Raw genomic sequence first — 19,498 nt, forward strand, 5'->3', positions numbered from 1 at the left:
AGCTTAGACATTTTTCTTGCCTCCTTGCCTATAACTGTTGCCGTTTTTCTTCACCAAAAACAAGTGTGGAAAATTACCCAATTACCAGAATCTGGAGACAGAGGAGTGTATCCTACAAACAGGAAAAGGTGTCACCCATATTAAAGACAACCACATTTACAGTGACTCATTCACAACAACAGGAGCTGTGTGCCAAAATGCTTAACGAAAGGCCACATCAAAATCTCAGGTAGACTGCAGTGCACGACCTGACTCCTGGCAATTTTCTTCAAACCACCCCTCACATATTCTCCCCTTTCAAGAAAAAGTAATGTAAAGAGCGGGGAGGAATTAAGGGCACTTAGACCTAGAAACTGACTACAAAACAAACCACTGAGAGGAAAGTTGCTTGGTTTTTACTTGGAGAGGTGGCATGTTTCCTGTATCCAAACCTATCTTTGCCACAAACTTCCAAACAGTGTCAGCTGGTTTGTTTTTGATGCTCTGTAGTCTTAATTGTTCTTGTTGACTCATGCTCCGACTCCTCAGCTGCAAAAAATGCCACCATGCCCTCAGAATCCCTCTCCATAACTTATTTGTTTAATTTTGTTTTTGTGGAAAGTGACGGCGTTTGAATTTCCACTTTCGCATTCAAAGAACAAATGAGAAAAATTGTTCCAAAATTAGATAAACATCATCTGAACTCTTTTATTGACTTCTTGTTTTCGTTTTCACTTCCTTTTGACTGAAAACTACACAGTCGCAGGATATGCTTTACAGGATAGTTTCTTAGATCTTTGGTTGACAAATGGACTGACAGTACTCTATATTTTTTAGATGAACTTTAAAAACTTTTCCCTTCAAAGACCTTTGGATATCTTCCTTCCCCACTATGTGACATTGTTCACTTTTTCTCTGGTTTATTTTGGGGTGACACTGCCTTTTAGAATTCATATTTTGATATCCTGGCCTTTTTCATTTAAACTGATCGCACATTAACTGATACTTTAAGTTCCTGATAAATGGCCTGGAACCATGGTTGCTAATGTGTATGTCTTTCAACACAGTAACAAGTGAAATTTCTGTGGCATGTCAACGCATCATACAATGCATCTATTCATCTGTCAAAAGACACCACAACAGAGACTAACTGTGCAGCAAACTCCTTCACCCACTATGTACTGATATGAATCCAAACTCTGGTAGTGATAATTTCCTCTTTAACAATGCTCAGCAGATTGATGTTTGTGCAGAGCAGTTCAGAAATACATGATCTAAACTAATAGTCTTGCTTTTAATGACACCAAGCCTTTTATTCAGTGCCAAATTGCACTAGTCAGACGCCTTTGGGGTGTTTCTTCCTACTCGAGGCACCACTATTGGGTTTCCAGCCCTTAATTTAGTTCAAATCAACATCCCCACCCAGAACAAATGGTCTACCTCAGATGACTCTCAAAACAGATCACACAGGATGAGCCCAGGTCTCCAACCGTGCTTCCTATAACCTTTGAAAGCCCTCCGAGGAGCCTCTCCTCATCAAGTGTTTCAGGGGATCAAAGGCGGATCAAAACTTTGGATGTTTTTCTTTGCTGTGTGTTTCCTGTTCAGTCAGTTGACCAAATGACTTCAACTCGAAATGAGTGAATATGGTGCATGAAATTTAGAACAACAGTATTACTGTAGTGGCCAATAAGTGAGTACAAAACCCATGACTCCTAAATTATTTATCATTAATAGTGGTGGTAGTAGTAGTATTAGTTCTTACCTGTTTATTAGAGCTCAATATCTTTTGGATCTGTTAAATCAGACTGAGATTTTCATTGAGGGGAACAAGAGGGATGGGTTTTAATTATATAAATATTTCTGTGAAGCAAGAGATTATCTCACTTGTTGAGTTAAACCTCAAAACCACAGCAGGCGGAGACAAAGAACCACAGTCAGTTAGTGAATTGAATATGTGAATGACAGTGACTACTTTTACAATTCATTTGTGATCTTGAAAGAAGTAGTAGTTGAAGGTCAGCAAGCTAACCTAGTACTGAATGTATTTTTGTAATGGTAGCCTAAGGCTTCAGGTTTGCAACCTCTCCTCCCACATGCATTTCTCCCTGGACGCCAGTCTGACATTACTTAACCAGAAAATTTGAGGTTTTTTGGCTCGCTGGCTGAGCTTTAACTCTGCCAATGAGGTCATTTAAAAGTGTTTGTATTGTATAACTACAACTTGCATCTGAACAGTGGTGATAGTGCGTAAATGCGCAGCCTGGCGGGTCTGTCAGTCAGAGGCAGAGATAGAGAAGAGGAGGACTGGGGAGAGGGAGGAGGAGGAGGAGGAGGAGAATTCTCCCTCAGGGAGGATACAGCAGGGCAGGAGACAACATGGCAAAGGCAGCAGGAACACTCGAAGAACCTGGCCAACTGCCAAGAGTAGTTTAGCGGACCTCGGCTGACACAGCACTTCACTGCAGCAGCCACACAAGCTCTGCTCGGTTAGGGCTTACAGGGCTTTGTGCTTAAACAAGCTCCCTCTGCCTCATGCATGTAAACAGTGCGCATACATCAAGACTGGATGCAGTCAGACATGACAATGCTCTTACAAAAAATATGCACAATATGCACACACTTGAGAGGTCTATATTAGGCTTGTGAAGCACCATGCGAATACAAGGCACAGTGCCATATAAACAAAATCCATGCCAAAACAGACAGTATTAGACAGACCACACAAAAACAAGCAGTGCACACCCAAACTTGTGATCATGTCGGGACTTTGATGTGCTCTATTTATTCCCCAGACTCTAAACCTTTCCCTTGCTTTAATGTGCCTAACCATAATCTCTACCTTAACCCTAATACTAAAAAACTAGTGAGGAAACAGTTTCACACGTTACTAAAACTCTGCATACACAGAGTAACAGCACACCATGTACACACATTAACACACGTGTCCACAGGTACTTTAAAACAGTACAACATATAATCCTTCCCCAGTATGTCCTGGCTCTAGTTAGGATTCCCCTGCCAGTTTAACAATTACATACATAAACCACCTCAACTGGCTGCTTTCAGTGAAGAGCAGTAGTTTTTCTTCAAGTGTCCAGACACCCCATCAATATACTGGTAATCAATTTTGAGTTTTCATGGTTGTAATGACTGAAATACAGTCATGCAATGCAATTTTTGGGACACACGGGCTGCCTGCACCTGCTTCGTGAGCAGATTAGTGGACACCGGACCCACTCTGATCCTTGAGGCACAGCCGCAACTATAGTGTGACGGATAGGTTGAAGGAGATCTGATATGAGGAACTGCACTTGGAAGGGGCGGATGGTTTTGGATGCAGCGTGTTGTACAGGTGACTTTGTTTGTGTGTTTGTAAGTACTTTAATATTTTTTACAACTTCCTGTGTATTTTTGTATTCATGTGTCTGCATGTGCACTCATGTGCAAGTGCTTCATCACAGTACATAAGCCAAGTTTGCAATTTTGGCCAGGACAGCTTCCCATGAAGACTTGCATACAGTATGCACACACACACACACACACACACACACACACACACACACACACACACACACACACACACACACACACACACACAGTGCATGTAGCCATTGCAGCAGCTGTATGTCTCCAATGAACATAACAAGACAAGAGTAACAGATTGATTATATAAATGTAGTATGGAAAACACAATTTGACGCCAGATAGCTTCATGCTTTATGTGTTTACATGAGGACATCTAGTATCCGTACCATGTCTTGTAACTATACAGACGGCGGCCTGTCTATTGGGAAAATTTATGACAAAAATATTTCCTCTGCTGCAAGTGCTTACTCACATTTTCATTTTGAAGGACTTTGTGGGCTAACTACTGCGTTACTTTTGATAACTTCATTAGAATGCATTTCATGTAATGTTGAGTGGGAGCGCTGAGAATGAGAAACAATGTTAATATTTTTACATGTCAGGTTTTGTATTGCTCACATTACCTTTGGTTGTGATGACATACAAAGGCATTTAACGATCACTAGACTTGAGCTTGAGCAAGAAATATGGACAAGTTACAGCTGAATGTCTCAATAACTTTGCAAATATATTGTCTTCCATTCATTAAATTAAATAAAACAAGCCACTCTCAGTGTTATACATGACCGGGGTTCACCTTAGCTGTGCACATTTGTGATGAACACATTAAGTTCTCAAATCATCCAAAAAGTCTCCTGTAAACAACAGTTTAACATCATTTATCACTGCAGTGACAATGCTGACATGAGTTTTAAATGAGCCGTAAAAAACACATCCGATGTCTTCCAGTAAGTTGCCCTTGGTCTTTGGGAGATAATATTTTCACTACCTGTTTTTTCACATCATAATTGCAACATTAATAGCTGCAGGGCAGAAGCTATGACTTCTCTGCAGAGTTTTTGGAGACTGGGTTACTGTGCGATGGCCAAGCTGTCTGATCACCGCTCAGATCTTGTCAGTTTTGTAGCAGTGACGGTGAGGCTTTGAAAAGGAAAGATTTTACAGAGGAGCAAGAGAAGAGGACAAATATAGTTTAGTCCACAGATGTGAGTAAGCAGGTGAGAGTTCAGCCTCATAACTTTACAGGACACACAGTCGCTAGTGGCTTTATGCTAATGCAAACTCAGGAAAAGGTGACATGCTTGCCAATGAGGTAAAGTAAGCTAATATTAGCTCAGTGTGACAAAGGAGCAATGCTGTCACCAAACTGCTTCATGGCTAATTACATGCCAGGGGAACCTGACCGCTCCGGTACTTGACACCACCATCCGGTGCTGCACTGTTTTAGGAACGTCCACTTCCAATGTCCGCCGCCAGCTGCTGGTGCAGCGATAAATTATGGCAATAATTTAGGAAAAAGCTCCTCCCAGATGAGAGGGCAGCTTCAGGTCTTATAAAGTGAAGAAGTCTTGCTTTTACAACCACCCACTCAACGTCCACCGAAAGGTTTCCCTTCCGTTCCACAAGTATATGACTTATTTGGAGAACCTAATAACGATTATTCAGGGTGGTAGGGTGGCCTAGCGGTTACAGTGACCGTCCCATCATGTAAAGGACAAGGGTTCAATAGCAAAAACAGCCGTATGTTCTGGCCAAAAGCCCTCCGGCGAGATGCTGAAACCACTCAGTCACTAAAAGTCACTCTGGATATGACTGCTCGCCACATGTTAACATGCTCTCAATTAAGTGGAGTGTTTTTTAAATTCTCATATTAAATCTAGAACGTCAGGCCTTAAAAAAGCATTGTGACTCATTGAGCAGATAAACATGAAAAAGGAATTTATCACAACGCGTGCGGTCACTGGACATTAATAACACATCTCCTTGATGAGAAAGACACATTTGGTGGAATTAAGAGTTCAGCTGTGAACTAGGTGAAGGAATAAGAAAAACAATGTAGGCTTGTGTGTTTGGATGGAAGAAGATAATGTCTTTATAATATGTCACATAGCTCAATGTCACACTGGAACAAAAATAATGAAAGCAGACGTGACCTGACTTACACTTTATGTAAATGGCTGTGTAGGAAAATGAAACTTTCCACAGAGAGCACGGAGCGGGGCCATTTTACACAATAGTGACATCACTTTTGTTGTCAGTGTATACCCTAATTATAGTCAGTTATGACTACGGATTTTACTGTTATCCACAGTGTTACATGTAGGTTATGATGCATGTATCAGAACTGAAGACGCATTTATGTAAGAACAAGGTCATCTCTTCGAACTTCAGTAAAATACTAAATGATAGAGGAGAAGCAGGTATGTCTACTGTATATAGATTGTATCTTACTGAGCAGAGTTTGCAAGACACACATACGGTCATTAATTGGCCAGTACATACAGACAGATGAGCGCATTCACACCTCAGCCCAGTCGCCAGAAGAAAATGTTGACATTTTACATTTCTACAAACCACCAATATCTCTACATTTCATACGGGGCTTAGCACTGTCACCTCACAGCAAGAGTTCCTTGTTTGATCTCAGGAGGGAGCCCTTCTGTGCGGAGTTTGCATGTTCTCCCCGTATCAGTGTGGGTTTTCTCCGGGTACTCCGGCTTCCTCCCACAGTCCAAAGGCATGCAGGTTGGGCTGTCTGTAGGTGTTAGTGTGAATGGTTGTCTGTCTCTATGCGTTAGCCCTGCGATAGTCTGTCCAGGGTGTAGGCTCCAGCCCCCCCGCAACGTTCCAGCCACCCCCCCCCCCCCCCCCCCGCAACCCTCAAGAGGAAAAGCGGTCAAGAAAATGGATGGGTGGACGTTTCATACATGTCCTGTCAGCGTTTCTAAAGTGACGTACTTCTGATTACATGAATATGAGCTGACTTTGTCATCAGGAGGTTGAGGGGATGGTGAATGGTGTGAGATCTACGTAAAACTGCTGCCAAGCCGCAGACCACTGTTTGAGACCCACAGATAACAAAACCAGTTGTTTTTCAGCTCACAACATTTCCAGCGGTGACTGAGGCACCAAACCGGTTTGTCTAAGCCAAAACATGTTTTTGGGCCTTAACATAACTACACATTGACCACAGCATTGTCAAAACATATTCGCTACATAATGCCATATCCTTTCATATCCGTGGTTTGCAGAAACACACAATGCCAAGATTTACTCTGGTGATTAGGTTGCACATGTACATGCCATACTGACCTTCAAATCTACCTAATCTGAATTTTTTTGGGACTGTGGAAAGAACCCAAAGTGCTTGGAGTAAACGCGCAGACCTGGGGAGAAACTCAAAAAAAGGGGAAGAACTAGATCAGATACAGATCCAGGGTATTCTTGCTATGAGGCAGCAATGTAACCACTAAGCCACAATTTGACCAAACTTTCCAAATTCCTCACAGAAATGGTAAGGAAAAATATATTGGTGTATATTTTTCTTCCTTTTAATTCCTCTCAATTTAATTAATTAAAATAAGTGGAATAAAGTACCGCAAAAAAATAATTATTTAAACAAGGGACCCATCTCCTTTGTGCTTATATTTCTTATTGAGAGATGAGTCTTTTGTCTTGGGAGGATCTGAATATTTGATTACAGCATAACTGTTGGCACACTGCTGCTGCTGTAATGCGTCTTGGAAGGTGTGTAAACTGGGCAATCAGAGCATAGATACTGACTCAGCTACGGCAAAATAAACAGAGATGATATCTGCTTGAATTTCCACGAAAATTTTGCAAGTCAGAATATGTGAGGACCTTAATGAGATTGACAGGCGTTGAGCAACCAGGTAGTCATTACGGTGCTGATCTGACACATCAAACGCCAAGCAAAGGAGTGTGGAATACATTTTTAGAAACGCGTTACTACTCGTTATCCCCGCGCCAGCAAAATGCCACAAAATAATTTCTGAGCCTAAGGGTCCTGCAGGGAAGGGAAAAAATTAAATAAAAAGTTATGATAACAAGAGTGCTTCCAATATTTCACAAGTATTAGTCTGGAAACATTTCAAAATTGGTTGCTGGCTTTTTTTTTTAATAATTCTTATGTAATGCAAACAATAATTCAGTGTTCACATGCCAACAGGAGAGGGTAAATAAGGACAAAACTAATCAAACTATAGCCACAGTCTACACTTAGTAATTAGTTATTGTGTGGTGGCTACTGTTTACATATTTAAGTAGTTTCAAATGCACCCACAATGTGACACAGATCATCTGTGAAGTGCCTGTGGTTATTATAAGGAAGAAAGTTAATGCAGAGACTTTTGGTATTTTAGCTACTATTGCTAAGAGGATAAATGCTGTGGGAGTTCCATATCTTCAGGGGGGAAAGAAAACAGCAGGACATGCACCTTGAATCACTGTGGCGTAAGACATTATTGGATCTTATAAACAACTGCAAAGCATGGGGCCCCACTCATGGAAGAACAAGCATGATGTATGAGTTGGCCAATTATGAACATACAGTTGATTTGTGGAACATCACTCTCTCCCGTTGATTTGTGCTTTTTTATCTGTTTGTTGTTTTAGTTACAAATCCTCCAGATTAGCCGGTAATGAAAAAAAGCTGACAATCCCGCTCAAGAGACGGGGACGAAAGGAAATGCGGATGGGAAATGTGAGGTGGGCCCACGCCCTTGCGTATAATGCCTCAGACATGGACTTTATGGCCATTACCAGTCCCTAATTTGATTCCGCCGTACGATCCGGAACAATCAGGACCAGGCTTGTCTTTAAGGATGACTGGTAAAACCCAGCCAACGGAAAAGTCAGTCTGCATAGCAACACGGAGACGATGCAAAAACAAGCTCGCTCAGACCCCTCATAGGTCAGCTAAAACGTCAGGAGGAAACAGACCTGACAATGCGCACACCTGTAGCCACCAGAATGGAAAAAGGCAGGAAGAAAATGCAGACAAAACCTCCAACTGCCTACTAAAGCCCACGGCATCACAACTAATAGAACTATCCAACAGTAGAGCAGTCTATATGGCAGTGCAATATGTGAATCTCTTTGTAGCTAGTTAGAACATGATGGAAACTTGTTCCTCATCCTCACTACCGTGGCCAGTTTAACAGCTTTTCCATGGGAACGCTCCCCAGTATACCCCAGCTGCAGGAAGGGAGCCAAGAGATGCAGGGTTTGAATGTGGGCTAGGGCGAGCCTCCATTAAACTGGTGATCCCAGCATGGCGGTAAACCTCGGTGTGCTTCACTCCTTCCTACTGTAAAAGCCTGGTTAAGGCGTCAGGCCTGGCTAGGCAGAGACAGCCCTCTGCCCCTCCCTGGCCAAATATTGTACCTCTAACCTGATGCTAAAGCTGGAGCAGATGCTTTGCTTTCCACCCAATGCTAATGCTAGAACCGTGATGCTAATGTCTCAACAGTACTTTGGCTTTCTGAATGAGACATAAAATAAATGAACCTGCAGTACACACTTTCTGGATAGACAATAAGTAATATTAATAATATTACATTTAATTTTTGAGTGCTTTTCAAGGTACTCAGAGACGCCTTACATTGGTTAAAAATAGTATTTGTTTTATTCTTGTGTTTTAACTGTGTTTAGTTTTATTGCACAGCACTTTGTAACTGTGTTTTGAAAGGTGCTATATAAATAAAGCTTATCATTATTATTATATTATTATGAAGTGGTTTATTGTGCTTACCTTTCACTTGGTGCCATTAGCTTGTTAACAGTGCTGCCGGTTCATCTGGGTAGCTCCTGGTTCATCTGTGACCTCAGCAGTTCCCTTGTCACTGTCTTTCAGTCATATAATGTTGTCGATGCCAACCTTAGAGAAAATATTATAAGGATATTATTTAAAGTAACAAATTGGTATGTGAGGTATATGATGTTAGCTTGTTTGCTATCTTACCAGGGTTCGGCCTCTGCAGTCAGTGGAGACACTTGTCCAGGTGTGTTAGCTTCAGGTGTTTTGTCCTAAAACAGGAGGAGGAATGAGGGAAGAGTGATGAATAAACATAATACAAACAAAAAGAAAAAGAAGTGTACTCATGGTGCGAGAGACCGAGCTGGCAGGAAGGAGGAATTGCTGGTGGATTCTCAAAGAGAGGGTTTTATTTAACCAAAAATTAAACATTTAAAACATTGGTTCTATCAGTAAATACTTGGGTAATTAACTAAAATAACACCACCAACGCACAATACAATCAAAAAAGAAATCACTTAAAAAGAAACTGTCATTGGAGGAAAAGCACAGGTGAAACTGATAACATTAATGATGGCTCAGTTCCATTTAGTGTGCCAATAAGTAAGCCAGCATGCAAAGTACCAGGACCTTCACTAAGTGGAATGCAGCAATCATTATTGTTATTAAATACACCTGTGCTTGTCCCATAACATGTCAAAATGTCTGCTGTGAAAAAGGTCTATCGCTCCAGCCTGACAAGATTTCCCTGCAGCAGCAGCAGCAATCAGAAAAAAACCTATTTAAAGACGAACTAAGGTGTGACTGTACAAAAAGTAACTATATGTGCGTCTTATAATAAAATACTAATTTACTGCCAACAACACTAAACAATGAGTATGATGTATGACACAAAAGCGTGTCATCTGTTTGTTGATGTATGTGCAATGTACATAAGTGCAAAAGGTCGACAAACTCAATAAGGAGAAAATGAACTTAACTATAGAGAAGTAAGGTTTGTGTGGGAAGTGTAGGTACAGACATTTAAGTAAGTGGTGTGTCACACAGTCAGTCACAGGAGCACAGTTTTCATCACCTAATGTTGTCTTAGCCAGTGTGCAGCATACAGATATCTTGCATGTGAAATATGTTTGAACTTTTTAACTTTTCTATTTTGGCTGACGCATAAATTGAGTTCACTAGTACACTGTGTAGGTGGCACAGTGATGCAGTGGTTAGCATTGACGTTTCTCAACAAGAGTTCCTAATTCAAACCTGGGAGAGGGGAAGCCCTTCTGTGCAGAGTTTGCATTTTCTTCCTGTGTTAGTGTGGGTTTTCTCCAAACTAGTGACTCCAGCTTCCTCCCACAGTCCAAAGACAAAATCTACTGGAAACACTGTAGTATGCACACCAGGCCAATGGGTGGCAGTGTAAATTTGCAAAGCAACACCACGGCATGACGCCACATGCCTGCGCTGATGCGCCTTCCTCTACAATGCGGTGATTACAAACCAAAACAAAGAAGACACAATGGCGAAAGCATGCACAGATAACTTTGTCTGGATGGGCGACGGGGTGGAGTTGCTACAGTAGATCTACACTTTGCTGGAGAAGCGTTGATAAATTCAACAGGGTGAGCAGCACAAACAGAGCTCGGCGCTGTTGTTGTGACGGACAGCTTTTTCGCGCATGCCTAGTGACTGGAACCGTAATGCGCATAAGTCTCTGTTTTCAGAGGAACTGCATATTCCAAGTTTACATGACAACAGAGATGGTGTCGTTTCCAAAAAATTGCACTCTGGAACCCATTGTCAAAACATTGCGTTTTCAGGCACCCAAAACGCCGCTGTCGTGTAAACGATCGGCCAAAATACAACTAAAGTTTACCGTTTTTAGTTGAAATCGTTGTCGTATAAACGGGGCCTAAATTGGCCGTAAGTGTGAATGTGAGCATGAATGGTTGTCTGTCTCTATGTGTCAGCCCTGCGATAGTCTGGCGACCTGTCCGGGGTGAACCACCCTAACCCAATGTCTGCTGGGATAGGCTCTAGCCCTCCTGCGACCCCCACCAGGATAAGCGGTTACAGAAAATTAATGACTGTATAGTATGCTGTAGGCTTACTGCTGGCTAAAAATGAACAATTATTTGGATACTTACTGGTAAGTTTCATTCATAACAGGTCTGTAACTGATACGTATTGCCTCAAGAAATAGCTTTTAGCTCACACTGTTAAGTCTGACTCCGCTTTTATGTTACAAAACTAACTGCCAGCCATATAAATTATACACATACAACCTTACATAGTGTAACAAACTCACTGTACTAGGTGACAGAGATTAGTTTGCTAAATGACAGACTAATGTTTTTTTCCCTTTTGGGCTATGCACTGCCCTCAACCCTTTCTGCCTTATGCCAGACTGCAGCCTTATATGTGACAAATGTATGGTCTCCAGGTCATGTCCCAGTCCTGCTACCATCAAAATATAAGATACATGAACTGTCAGATGTTTATTTACTGTAAACAGAAGTAGTATTTCCTCATGTCTGCCTCCACAGACACGAGCCCCTCTCTCAAACTTTAATAGAAGTGTAAAACTGATCATATATACACCGAGAGTCTGTTAATGTATAGTCTATTTCTTGCTTCAAACGTTTCAGGCACATTTAAATGTACTGTTTGACTGCCATATATGAATTTGTAACCGGAAGCAGGTGCCATATTGTTTCCGGTTATGGTAAACAGGAGGCTGAAAAACGGTACAACTAAGCTGTGTTGATAAAATAAGAACCATGATTATGTAACCTTGTTGCCTATTTCTTCCTTAAAATGTTTTAAGAAACATGTTTTAACTGACCGTTTTTCTGAAATTCATCACTTTCATTCAGCGAGGCGCCATCTTGTTCCCTGTGGAAAAACGCCCAGGCTCGCATGACGTCATTCACCAGCGCGGCGCAATGCATTCTGGTAGTTGTAGGTTTTCTACCTCTTTGGCGAAAGTGAATACCACAGCCCCTTTTTCTCAGTTTTTTCTGGTCATATATCACCAATTTCAAACGTCTTTTCATTTTTCTTCTGCATAGACCATCGTTCCAGCAGTGAAATACTTCTTTGATTATTCCCATCCTTTCGATCGTGCCACAGATGTGAGTGTGACCCTTTGTAGAGTTAATAATATGTACTGCCAGTGCCTAAATGTTCATTGACCCTTTCATTATTCACATCCCCACCCCAGTTTGCCACACTGGCCATGATCCTGAACTTTAATCCTAGATGACCTCACTTGCTGGTTGGTGGCATGTATGTGGTTATTAGTCTATCTAATGGTTCCGGTTAATTTGGGTGGGGAAATGTGTGATTCAGTATGTGCCAGTCAGATGAAATAACATAGTGTCTGTGGAAGAACACTGACCACTCTGTCTGGAACTGTCTTTGACCTCTGAATTATAATACAGAGGGAGAGGTCACCTGGAGGTTATGGAGCAGTTCATTCACAGCCAGTCTATAGTATGTGACAGGAGTTTATGAGAGTGGTGCTTAACGCTGCTTGACAGCGGCCTGAGTTTTCCTTTAATGTGGCGAGTCAGACGCCCTTCCATAGCACTTGGGTTACTGTCTTCTATCCTCTCTCATTTTAAGCTCAGCTGTAGAGGCGTACGGGGTGAAAAAAGATCTTTATTGAATTAGCTCCTGACTGTAAAGTTAACTGCCATCAAGCTCAGGACTTTTTCTCAGGTCTACGGCCAACAGGTTTCTCTTGATGCATACGGATCCCAGACCTCTCTGCCTTGTCACTGTGCAGTGCCTTTGTGTTAGGTCATAGAAATATAAACGAGGCATTCATTCTGGTAAATAAGACAATTAAACAAAATTAAACAATATTACATCTGCAAGACCAGACTAAATTAAATCCACGCATATTAAATGAAACCTGAGGCAAAATAAGTTTATGAGCCAAATCCAGACTTCAAAACAATTTTAACGTGTTGCGTTCACCAACACAAACACATGCTCCACCAAAGAACACAGAGATTACAGAATATGCAAATCGCACACATACTGTAAATATAAAGAGTCTGTATTTTGCTCTGCGCTAACTTGCTCATTATAGACCTGTGTGGCCTTTGCGCAGGTCTACCTAACTTGACGTCAGAAATCACCCACAAAATAGGAGGCACATGGGAGTTAGGAGTGAAGGTTATTTTGAAAACCCCCATCGCCACACTGGCTTGGTTTGTCTGATTTGGTTTGGACCTCACATGGTCACCATGCCACTTGTCAAACGCTTCATCTGGTTTGAAATTGCTCTGGTGTGCAAGTGGCTATCACAGCTCCAAGTGGCAGCTAGACGCCTAAATGCAGGTTTCAGTGAAAAGCAAAGCCATAATGGCACCTTATTTCCAGTCAGCCAAAAAATTCTTGTATTTTTCCAACAGAGAGGATCTGACATGTGGCAATGTAGGTTTATAGTGACATGCAGACAAATCTTTAAATGGTATTATCATAAAAAAAACATTATTTTCCCTGACTGATTAGATGTCTTTTAATATGACTGTATGATGAGCGTATTCTGAGTAATAGAGCACACAAGGGGAAAATTTTATGCACATATAAATTGCTCTGTTATGCTGCGTTTACCAAGAACGGTTCAACCATTCTCATCTTCAGCAGAGGCACAGCATTTCCTTAAAGGGCTTATTTACTCCAAGCATCTCAGGAAACACAGCTGCTTTGGGGGGTAAAACTAAGAATGACATTGCTCATGAGCACCTTGAGGAAAGAAAGTGTTTTTAGTCAATGTCAGACACTGATTTATTTCTGTCGGCCCAAGGTATAAATCAGCCCAGGAACAGGTACAAACTTTGGTGTCTTCCTAAGTGATATCTGTGTAAGGAAGGCCAAAAACAGGAATAAGAAAGTGAAATCATGTTATGCTTTCACGGCTTGTTAAGCTTGTGCTTGCAACTCAAGCTGAAACGATGTCTATTTGTGTCGTCGATCCACTAAAAAGTAATCAATTATTAATTGGTTAATCATTTCCGTCATTTAAATGCCAAAGATTCTCTCGCTCAGCTTCTCAGGTGTGCGGATGTTCAGCTTTTCAGGCAGGACAAGATGTCAAGCTCAGCTCCCATCCCATCCCAAACAGCCCAGTCAACTGATGGAGCAGCTGATTGATGGAAGGGAGTCAGCTGATAGATCGCATGATTCCTTTCTATGCCACCAATTAGCGAATCTCATTCAGGGCGCCCTATTTAAACTCCTCTGCCATGCCTACTGTTGCTGCTTCCTCTGCAAGCCACTTTGCAACCTGCCTCCACCCCAGCTCCTCCTTTTAATGCTGTGTCTGAGTTATCAATGTCATTTCTGTTTGTCATTGATGCTGGCTCTGGGGCGTCTTTGCTACTGCTTTCCCTGCATTAGGCTTTCCATAAAGGCCCATGGAAGGGCAGGGAGGTGTGCTCTCTGCCTCAGGCTTTCCTTGTTTGCATGTGGAAGGGCAGAGAGGTGTGCTCTTGCCGCCTTAGGCTTTTCCAAGGCTTTCTGCATAGGCCAGAGGAAAGACAGAGAGGCCCCCGTACAGAGCCTTAGCGCCAAATGTAATACTGCAAATGGAAATAAAGTTTTGACATTCTTGATAAATTTCTTTAGATAACACTAATGAGGTCATTCTATTTTTATATCAGTTCATGACAGGCACGTTTAATATGTTTTCTTTTTTTTTTCTTTTTGATTTTTATATAAAAAACACACTGGTAAATTGATGCCGGTTGACTCATTTTAAGTGGCTCCTGAGTAGAAATGCCAGCTCGATGCCCTAAAACCCTTCACCATGCCTTTGAATTTCCTTTGTGGTTATCCTGACACACATTCCTTGTTGTTTTTCAAGCAGGGTAAAGTAGTGACCTCACGTGAAGTGTCTGCAGCTCTGGATTTATTGTTCAGCTGATGTTGGGTTACATCACTGCCTGAATGGAGTTTGTGCTCAGACATTACGACAAGAGCGAATTTAAATCTTTTTTGCCTCACGGAGGAAGATGTTGTTTTTTAGTCATAGTTTGAGTAATTGTATCCCACCTCTGTGTGTTGGCTGGCTCTGTTTTTTCTCGTTTAATGGCTTTGTAATGTGTGGAGATATGTATCAATGGATGCTTGAGGAGTGAGTAGACTCACTTGTGTACCACAGAATTTGGGGTGTGGCCTTCCGTGAACAACTGCCTTGATTTCTCTCTGTCAGTGGCCAAAAGTGTTTAAAGTTAACATCAATTAAAATGATGCTGTCCACAAACTGTTTAATACAGCAGTGTAGCCCATATAACATATTAGTCTGTGAGTATACTTGTATGTACCCTGCTCTACACCACTGATTATAGGTTTGTTTTTCAGTGGGACGGTGTGCAGTTGTGTACAGCAGCACGTCATGCAGCTGAGCACAGATAATGTGGCTGTTAATACTTTCAAAACCATGAATCACATATTTTACATCCTCGTGACTCACTGTTAGTTTTAAAAGCAATTACCCATAAATTAGATATTGGGGAAATACTGTTCTCAAATAAAAAAATAATTAGGGAAACAGTGTGTTGCAGTGTTCTTGTGCAGTGGCATTTGTCTAGCAAAAGGATTTCATTCACTGTCAAGAAAATCGTGTGGAACCTTGATCCAGGACTATATATCTGCGATTAAATGTGCTGTTTCCATGTGGTTTTGTCACAGCTTGTGCCACCCAAACCCCAAACATGCGTTTTTCCACATGGTTTGAAAAACACAAGTGACACACCAGTGTTAGAGTGGCTTAGAAAAAAACATTTCTGCCACCAAGTATGTGAGGCCATGCTGTGAACACTGGAATAAATGCTCTTAAAGCTGTCTGCATATTATTCACTTTTACAATTTTAATAGTTATGGTAACATTGGCAGTGACATCAATAATAATGGGGGCAATTTAAAGTTAGTTTTACATAATTATCGTGATGATTTTTTAAATGATGCCATGAGGAGAAACATGCTGTCACACTGATATCATTGGCCCAGTATTTGGTGATGTTAGCAATTTGTGCGTGTGCAGTTATACAGTCATTTCAACTGCTCAACACAAACCCAGTAAAAAAAAAAAAAAAGCCAGACAGCATCTCTTGTGGTCCAGAAAACAAAATATCTGAGTGCAAGAATAGCTTTTGACCTAAGAGCGTCTTTCATATGTTCTTTCCTCGTGCCTCCAGATTGGAATGTTTTTCTGACTGAGGCAATATGCCATGAGAGCAAAAAATTACACGCAACAATCTGCGGAGTATTTCTGGCACAAGAGTTAAATATATGAACAGTAGGCTAAATAGTCAGCAGTGTCGTGCCGTCGAAGGTAGCGCTGTTCACGTAGCCTTTTTAGACATGAGAAAATTTGGCATGCTTGGAATTTGGCTGTGGTTTTGAAGCGCAGTGCCACAGATGTTTGATGATACCATGAGATGTAAAATCTCGCAGACCATTTTAGTTGTCTGTAGTCTGAAATCTTTCCGTGTTTCAGTCATTTTGATGTCTGCTCAAAAATCATGAGTATATTTTGGTTATGGAATTACAATAAAGTCAAAGCACAAGTGCATGTTTGGGAACGGGCAATAAAACTCTATTGTTCATATGACTATATTCCACTTGTGGCTTCTCCATCCTTTGTATTTGGCTTCATGCATGACCAACGCTGAACAATATTGAGGGAGGGATTCTGCCTTTCTGAGAAAAATCTCCAGGCATCATTGCTTGTTTGTTGGGGGTCCCTGGCTTTCACATCTGTCAGTTTCTTATCCTGGTTGAGAAGAACTTTAGTGATTTTTGATCATTTTTGACCAAATAACAAGTAAATTAACATGTTGTAGCAACAAAAAAATGTTGGCACCACACAGCAAGCTGTTTAAAAAGCTTAACCCACACAAACCACCAGCTTAGCAAAGCCTGCTTTCCACCAGCTGGAAAGAAGAGTGGGCTGGAATGTGCCATGTATCATAACTTAAATCAAACACCGCACACTAAAACTGAAAGAGGAAAGTGAAAGACATTTGTTAATATGTAAAGTTTGGGGGGGGGGATAATGTTATTTACACACGTTTTAGATTTACAAATGTAAAAATTAAGTAGAAAGCTATTGTGCACCTGTATCTGATTATTTGTGCACAACAAAATAAACTCATAGTTGTACTTTTCTGTGTGCAAATTCTCAGCATTGTGTGTTTCTGCTCACTGACTGAACAGACATGCAATATTATGTGCCTGTGCGTGTAATTTGAATCTACAGGATGACACAAATACAAATCATGATCATCAAACGCCCAAATGTTGTGCACTCACAGCACCAGTTTTGTACTTGAAAGATCCAGTCCAATGTTTTCCTTTCACAAAATCTCATTTACATTTGTAAATCTTATGAAACACGTGTAAATGAAATATGCAATTGTTTTGCTTCATAGTAAAGCAAATGTAAGATTTTTTAGTTCATTAAATCTGCCATCTAAAAATAACGCCACAAAGCGTCTGATCAAGAAGGCGAAACCAACCTCCTGACAAAAAAAAAAAGTTCATTCTTGACCCTGGTATGTGTGTATACATGAGTCTTATCCGTCCCTTGCCATTGAGGACAAGCCTGTTGTTGGAACATGCGAAAGCCTTCAGAGCACTTGTGTAAAAAGCATTAAAATTCCCCATGCAATAAAACCGTTATTTATAGGACCGTAACAGCCTTGTAGTTTGTCTTACACAAACCCCAGAGGAGGAACAAGACACTCAATCCTCCCGTAGACACTCACGGCTAAGGCTACTGCAACACATGGCCCCTTTGCTGGTTTGTATAGCTTCCTGATGCAAACCAGTCAAATTGCTTCATTTTTTTTCGGCCACATCAAAGTGAAGAGATTTATTGAAAATTAAGCGGATAAGACTTTACTGCAAAGGCAGAGCGAGAGAAGGGGGGGGAACAAAAGGACAGAGCGAAGTAGGTGCTCTCACTAACCCGCGTGATGTCATATGGAAAAGTGTGTAACATTGTTAAACTGTACAAAAAAAAAAGACTTGTGACACAACACTTGCGGCATTAAGGAAGAATGTGTCACTCACTTGTTAAAAGTCAAAATAAAGGAATTAGCAATCCGAGAAAAATGTTCTGCGAAAACCAGAGAAGTCGTCATGGACACAAGGTCAGCAGAGTTCAACAGCTCCACAGTGTTGTTGTTGTGAAAGTGAAGCTTAGTGCGGACGAGTTAAGATGTGAAGGGGCTCCTTCGTTAGACCCAGCATCCTCTGCTCACGCTCACTGCAGGTAACTCGGAGAGTGAGTGGGATTTTCCAGCTGCTGTTGCTAAAAGGGGCAAACCCTCAATTAGTTCATAGAAAGAACTCAATGAGACTTCCTTTCGTCTTAAGTATGGGAAACAAAAGCATCTCTCCTGATGATGGCTGGCGTTGCGGCACCGCACTGCCACAAAAAGCTGCAAAAGAGCACCGAGACTGTCATTTTTGGACAAAATCTTGATGACAGGGCAAGCCCAGGTCTGGAAACTTGCACTTGAACATATCAGAATTTTTCATCGGCCTTTGCATCCAACTTTCCCAGCTCGCCACAAACATACAGCATCAGTAAGTACACTAAATGTACAGGGATATAATGTGGTGACTGACAAATGGCCCATTTTCACAGCATATTCCTGCACGAAAAAAGCAGTAGGCTTCCATATGCAGATTCTGTGCATTGCGGGAGACTGTCAACTAACAAAAAGGTCACAAGTTCAATTCCAACAACAGCTGTGTACTTGAGGAAGATACTCACCTTCGCATCTATGTGAATCAAAACTAAAGAAAAACATCGGACAAATTATGCGCCAAATGTTTCACACAGTTTACAGTAATGAAGTGTCTGTGACAACAAACGGGTGACTCAGTGAAAGTAGTGCCATTGCGGTGTTACACCAACGTTTGTCACGGAAGTGAGGATATATGACTCATGTCAGACAGCTACATGTTGTTGGTGATTGAGGAAACAGTTGTCTTTTAATAACTTTTTATATGTTTTTCTTTTTTTCTTTCATAAAGCAAAGTGGGTAGCACATGTTTAGTTTAGTTTAGTTTAGTTTAGTTTCCTTGACACTTAAAAGGTGTAGATGATTACTACATCCATACAACAAGTCCTCATTCCAATTTTACTCTTCTCCCACGGCTTCCTTTTGATTGCAGTCACTTTTGGCAGAAAATAATAGCCATCAAAATCTTTATGGCTGCTAGTTTAAGGTCCATTCTGTAGGATTTAGAAATGGAATATAATATAGTAAGTATGTTTTCATTAGTGTCTAATCGTTGTGTTTTTGTTACCTTAGAATGAGCTGTTTATATCTACACAGGGAGCAGGTCCTTGTC

The 19,498-nt window shown here is 41.2% G+C and overlaps 1 protein-coding gene across 2 annotated transcripts in view; it reads right to left on the reverse strand.

The window, feature by feature from the left end:
• alpi.1 (alkaline phosphatase, intestinal, tandem duplicate 1) overlaps window positions 1-12,026 on the reverse strand; it is a 135,561-nt gene extending 123,535 nt beyond the window's left edge. For both annotated transcript variants that reach the window (XM_049589083.1, XM_049589079.1), the window contains exons 1-3: window positions 11,961-12,026; window positions 9,332-9,396; window positions 9,122-9,247 (exon numbers count right to left, since the gene is read on the reverse strand). The gene's annotated coding sequence lies outside the window, so the exon portion shown is untranslated. The remainder of the gene's footprint in view (window positions 1-9,121; window positions 9,248-9,331; window positions 9,397-11,960) is intronic.
• Window positions 12,027-19,498: the final 7,472 nt, after the last annotated feature.

Source organism: Epinephelus fuscoguttatus, linkage group LG10, assembly GCF_011397635.1.
Source record: "Epinephelus fuscoguttatus linkage group LG10, E.fuscoguttatus.final_Chr_v1".
Lineage (NCBI taxonomy): Eukaryota > Metazoa > Chordata > Actinopteri > Perciformes > Serranidae > Epinephelus > Epinephelus fuscoguttatus.